Below are 6,923 nucleotides of genomic sequence, written 5' to 3'. Positions count from 1 at the left end.
AATTAATTCAAAATAAGATTGCCCTCAACCTTAAAGAACCCACAAAATAACATGGCTAGGCTACTTTCTATCAGTAAACGTTGTCATAAACAAATGAGTAAACAAATCCTAACCGCAGTTGCTGTGGAGAGAGTTTGGTGTAGGCTACTCCTCTAAATCTGACTGTGCTCCTTCAAAATAGAGATATAATCTAAATGCGGTTAGATCAACAGATTATCATTGCCATGGAAACATCATGGCACATCTGTCATAAACAACTGACAACTCAGTGCTTACATCTGTCACAACTTTCCATTCAAACGGAAGTGTGCCGGGTGATCTGTTAGTGACATGCAGGTGACCAACGGTTTACAGGGGGGGGGGGGGGTTAAACCACAAGTTAAGCTAAATCTAGTGTGTGTCAATATGCTTTTGTTCCCCTGCCATATTTAATGTAATTCCTCCTGAAATCATACAACAACATGTAAACATTCAGATGTGATAAACAGCTTGTATTGTACAAAATAGGCTACCTCATGTTGTCTTGTGTCTTGATATCAGAAGAGAAAACAACCAAGCTTCATACAGAGAAGATTATTTACTTTGTGCCTTATGCAGATATCTACTGAACCAGGCATCTTCGATTCTTCATACACATATTTAAATGAGCAAATAGACAAACAGACAAACATTTGTCACCATGTCCCTTATGGTTAATAATAACTATTTGTTGGTTGTGAAATGTATCTATCTCCTCCAAACTTTTGATAGCACTTTGTTGAAAACAAGTGTGAGCAACTTCTCTCCTCTTTGTCAAGGTTAGACGTAATGGTTAACATCTCACAAATATTGTTCTCATACTTAGAACAGCGAAGGCTTTCGGAAGATCTGGGTAAATAAAGAACCTCATTAACCCTGTGTGCTTAATGTGGACTCACAAGAGGAAAAAACACAAACATGTAAGTGTCAGTGTGTGTGTGTACTGTAGGTGTGTGTGTTTGTTGGAGGTGGGGGATGTAAATTTCAGTGTGGTCTACACTATATTAGTGAGATTTTAACACTATCAGGCACCAGAGCACTTCTCTCCAAATCCCTCCACACTTAGCCCAAAATGATGGTTCTGGTCATATCTCTCAACAGACATGGAGCAATTTCCCAAAATTGTAAATAACCACATGTAAACACACTCTTTCTGCCTCTGACCTACTTTTAGTGGAGTGGGGAGTATTTTAGCAGGGAGATTAGATCTGAGAGTGAGTGTCAACCCACTCACAGCTGGACTGAGGCTGCGTTTAAAACTCAACAGTCATTAGAATGGCCTCCATCCAGCTCGGTTTCAAAAGCCAGAGTTGAAACATCTCTGTGTTGCAATCCGGAATCGAGTCATGACTCTTATACTTTTGTTCCTGTATGTGTGTGTTTGTGTGTTTCTTTAAGGTTTCACTTCTATGGAAGTTTGGAGACCATGACTTTCTCTAGGCAGGGACGAAGCCTTCCAGATGGTCTGTCAGTGATGCCTTCACCTATAGGTAACACACAGAGGCTAGGGAGTGAACGGTAGTGAGGAAGGGAGTTTTGTTGTTTTTAATCTGGACCGGTCCCTGTATCTCCCCTCCACTTCGTTATCAGGCCTCTGCTCTTGCTTTTTATCTCCTCAGGCTTATGAACCACACGCTAGTGCTGCAAGAGTGTGCATACTGATATGAACACACACAAATGCACACACACACACGTGCACGCACACAGAGACACACAGACACACACACTTTCCACTGGACATTCTCCAGTTCCTCTCCTTCCCTGCCTCTTCCTCTGAGACTCCCTGGGAGGGTGGGATAGCCCCACAACCTATGATATCATCAGACCGCTGTGTGCCTTTGTGAGAGAAAGTGTGTGTGTGTGTGTGTGTCTGTGTGTCTGCGTCTCTCTCTCTCTCTTTCTGTGTTTGTGTGTGTGTGTCTCTGCATCTCTTTCTCTCTCTTTCTTTCTTTCTCTCTCTCTCTCTCTCTCTCTCTCTCTCTATGTGTTTGTAGAGTGGTGGTAGTGGGGGCCCATTTGTATGTCTGTGTTTGTCTATGCAAACTTTCAACTACATTTCATTATTCTATCCTCATGTTACTGACACTGGAAAGGCTATTTTTGAATCATTTCATGTTTGAAATGCTATGTGCATGCTATGTATATTCTAACCAGTGCTTTGGTTTGCATTTGGTGAAAGACAATATGTGCTTTATGCCCAAAAGGCATATGTCTCACAGACAGATTTCCAAACTAACACAAATGACATCAGCACACACTATTGTTATTTTCACCACAAACACTAAACAACAAAAAGTGGGAGATTATGCAGTAATGAATGACAGATGCTTTGAGATGGAAAACTATGCCTTTGCTATTGCATTGGGTAAAGTAAAGCAGTGTCCATACGGTTTGAATGTCTTGCAAAGCAAACCTCTCTCCAAGGTCATGAATGGAGCTCATTGAATAAATCTTTGTAGTTACTGTTTTACTACACCTGTTCTGCAGGCTAAAACAGCCCCAAGCATATTTGACATCCATACAAGTACTTATTTTCAGCACACAGGAAATTAAATTAGAATATGGCATAATGTAAACAGAAGAAGAAGAAAACACTTGTGCAAAGAAGATATTTAAACACAATGTATGACTCAATGTCTGTTCATTTTAAAACACTGCTGCAGCACTCAGATCTCCATAAGGTAAATGTGGAGGTATATTTTATTTGCATTTATTACCTTCAAATGGACCTAATACCGGTAATCTTGACCTCAACTTTGATCTTTCCAAGCATCTAACTTCACTTATTATTAACAAGAGGTCAACACTGTAGGAACAGCATGCTCTACAGGGGTGTGACCCAATTGTCTTTGAACATTAACCTTGAATTCCTCTGGTTGGGTATTTATCAGTTGTTTGTCGTTGCAGCAGGGAAAAGCTCCATGTTTTAGTGAGAGGTTTGATTCTTTCCATACTCTCACTGTCCTTATGTGACGAAGCTCGCAACTTGTGTCACTGATTTAATCCAGATCTCAGACACACAGCCAACTGCATGAGCAAGCCATACGCAGCCCTGCTCCAGTATGGTCATGATCAGTCACTGATAACTTTGGCGGCAGAGAGTGATCCGAGGCAGCCAAGAAATACAAAGAATGACTGGAGAATGGCACGTGTTTATGAGAAGGCTATGGCTCCCTTGTCACTCTGCCATGACTATGGAGACCCAGGAGCCGAGTCGCAACCCAGCCCAGTCCAGCCGGCCCCTCACTAACCTAATCAGAGCGAGGGATGACTCAGACCGTGGGCCAGCCGTCTTATTAAAGTAGCCTATGTCTATGGCTCCCTCAGAATGACCCCTGAGTTTCCTCCAGACTTCAGCACTGGCCACAGTTAGCCATCCCACGATCACTTTAAGATGGCAAGGCAGCATGGCAGATGTCGTGACTAATGTACCATTGAGCGAAATCTACTTTCTCCAGTTAGCAAGCTATGACACAACCGCTATTCAGAGGGTTTCTTTGAAAAAGCTTAATTGAATATTCATTTGGACGTTATCTAATATCAACCAAACGAAAGGCCACTGAGTCCAAAGCTATATGGCTCACAGAGAGGATCCACAGAGGGGAAGAGCTGACCTGAAGCCCCTGATCCCCAGGTTGAGTGACCTTTGCCATGGAAACCATCTTAGTTCCAGCGATGCCCATGTGCAGATTCCCTTTCATGTTTTTTTCCCCTCAGAACATCTTCCTTTAGTCCTGTTCTGTCTAACTGTCTAATTTATGCTAGTCTAAGAGCTGGCCGTTAGAATCAGGCTCCACCAAAGGTTTCTGTCCTGTTCTTTTGTCTTTACTGTTTTATGTCTCTTTGTCCCATTGTAAATCCCAGTTAAACAATAACTAAATAGGAACTGAATGCACTGTCTGGGTTCATGTCGAGCTCCACCAAATGTATGAGGGGTGTAGTCATATTAGCACCCTTTAAGGCTCAAATCCACATAAATAAATGCCAACTGAATTCATATGGCAGGATTTTACGTAGAAATGATTATGAATAATGGTCACCCAGAATTTACAAAATTATAATAGGTGATGCTACACAGTATAGTTTTAATTTATGCTACACAGTATAGTTTTAATTTATTACCAAACATATCCCTTACGGTGTAGTGATTTATTACCATTCAATATTACAGAAACTGTCATGAGCTCTCTCTCTGCCTGGTAACACGTGCTGATTGAAGTCTGATGACCTCCACCTGTTCCTGCTCTGCTCTGCCTCACCCTCGTTACCTACCAGCTGCACTGCATTCACCACTCATCATGCCCTCTATATAAAGCCTTGCTTTTCAGTCCACACTTGTCAGATCGTCTGCAACCAGCACCAGTTACCTGCCTGTTTTTGAAAACGCCTCTGACTCTTTGCCTGTGATCCCGGACCCGCTCGACTACTTCTGTGTTCTCCAGCCCCGGTAATCTTGACCTGCCTTCCGTCCCTCTTCTACGAATACCGCCTAGTCCTTGACTGTACTGCTGCTTCGTTTCAATTGCTGTTGTGTGTGTGTTTCCCCCAGGACTTCCCGGATTTTCCAGCTCCTGCCATCGCTGTTCGGCTACTGGGGGAACACACACACGCAGACTCTTGGAACTCCTGTACCCCCCCCGGAACCCCTGAAACCCCCTTAACCCCCTACCCTTAAATAAACTTTTGAACGTGACGCTTTTGTGGTCCTCGTCCTGTTTGGTGTCTGACAGTACGATCTGACCAAACATGGACCCAGCGCACGGTCGAACCAGCATGGAAACCGACGAACCAGAACCACCCACCGCCATGCAACGCCTGGAAGAGACAGAGAGAGGGGTAAACCGCAACACTGCTGACATTGCCTCCCTATTTCAAGCCGGCTTGAGCCAGCGTCAGCAGTTCCAGCAGCAACAGCAACAACTTGCAATGATCATTCAACTTCTCACCAACCTTTCTCCTCTGCCTGCTCCCACCGGCCCAGCCCCAGCCAGCCTGCTCACCGGCCCAGCACCCGAGTCTCCTGCCCAGTCCACTGCTACCGTGGCTGCCGGAGCCCCAGAACCCAGGATCGGCAATCCAGAGCGGTTCAGCGGCGACCCAACCCAGGTACGGGCGTTCCTGACGAGCTGCCGTGTCCAGTTTACCCTGCAACCCAGGACTTTTGCCACTGAAGGGGCGAGGGTCGGTTACGTGATCACTCACCTGACGGGCCGAGCTCGACTCTGGGGAACGGCGGAGTTCGAGCGCCAGACCCCAGCATGTGCAACCTTCAACCTATTCGCAGAGGAGATGCTCAAGGTATTCGATTTGGAATCCACAATAGCCGAGGCATCTCGGATCCTGATGAGTATTCGCCAAGGCAGAAGGACTGTTGCGGATTACTCCATTGACTTTCGAACTGTGGCAAGTCGGAGCTCCTGGAACATGGAAGCATTGGTGGATGCTTTCCTCCACAGCCTGGCGGACTACATAAAGGACGAGCTGGTTTCCCATGATCAACCCCCCACTCTTGATGAAGCCATTGCTCTGGCTGTCCGCATCGACCGCAGGATCCAGGCCCGCCGTCATGAGAGAGGGCGCCAGAGTCCATCCACCAGCACACGGAGTGTCCCAACTGCCCTTCTGTCCGCACCTGCCACACCATCTAGCCAGCCGGACCAGTCTGAACCGATGGAGATCGGCCGCACCTCCCTAACCCCTGCAGAGCGCCAGCGACGCATCACCTCCAACTTGTGCCTGTACTGTGGTGGTGATGGTCATCGAGTCGCCACCTGTCCAGCAAAAGCCGGAGCTCACCAGATGTAGGAGGAATCCGGATGAGCTCAATGAACATTCAGCCCTCCATCAGCCGTAAACCCCTCATCCAAGTCTGTCTTCACCTGTCTGATTCCACCCACACCCTGGCAGCCCTGGTGGACTCTGGCGCAGAAGCAAACATTATTGACACAGGACTTGCTCGTCAGCTGGGCTTGGAAAGCCATCGCTTGTCCACTCCTGTTCCAGCCTGGGCCCTGGACGGTCACGTAATTGGCACAGTTACCAGCATCACAGCCCCCATCTCAATGATGGTGTCAGGAAACCACCGAGAGACCATCCGCTTCCACCTGCTCAGCTCTCCAGGCCAACCCCTAATCCTGGGCTACCCTTGGCTCCGTCTCCACAATCCTCACCTCGATTGGGCCTCCGGAACTGTGAAAGAGTGGGGAAATGCCTGCCACCTGACCTGTTTGCATGCTGCCTCGCTGCCCCCCGGCTCAGTACCCCCCAGCACTGCCCCCGACATTTCTAATGTCCCTGAATGTTACCATGGCCTCCGAGAGGTGTTCAACAAGACCAAAGCCACATCTCTGCCCCCACACCGTCCGTACGACTGTGCCATTGATCTCCTCCCTGGGACTGCTCCACCCAAAGGTCACCTCTACTCACTATCCCCTCCTGAAAGAAAAACTATGGAGGATTACATCAGGGACTCCCTGGCAGCTGGACTCATCCGCCCGTCTTCCTCTCCTGCTGGTGCCGGGTTCTTCTTTGTGGGAAAGAAAGATGGTTCTCTTCGCCCCTGCATTGATTATCGAGGTCTGAATGATGTCACAGTGAAGAACCGGTACCCTCTGCCTTTACTCACCTCTGCTTTTGAATTGCTCCAGGGATCCACTATTTTCACCAAACTGGACCTTAGAAATGCTTACCACCTAGTGCGAGTAAGGGAGGGTGACGAGTGGAAGACTGCATTCAACACCCACACCGGCCATTATGAGTACCTGGTAATGCCATTTGGCCTCACCAACGCCCCAGCGGTATTCCAGGCGCTGGTGAATGATGTGCTGCGGGACATGCTGAATAAATTCGTCTTCGTGTACCTGGACGACATCTTAATTTTCTCCAGAACTCTGTCCGAACACACC

This window comes from Alosa sapidissima, chromosome 11, assembly GCF_018492685.1.
Source record: "Alosa sapidissima isolate fAloSap1 chromosome 11, fAloSap1.pri, whole genome shotgun sequence".
NCBI lineage: Eukaryota > Metazoa > Chordata > Actinopteri > Clupeiformes > Clupeidae > Alosa > Alosa sapidissima.
Note: the sequence above shows the minus strand (reverse complement) of the source record.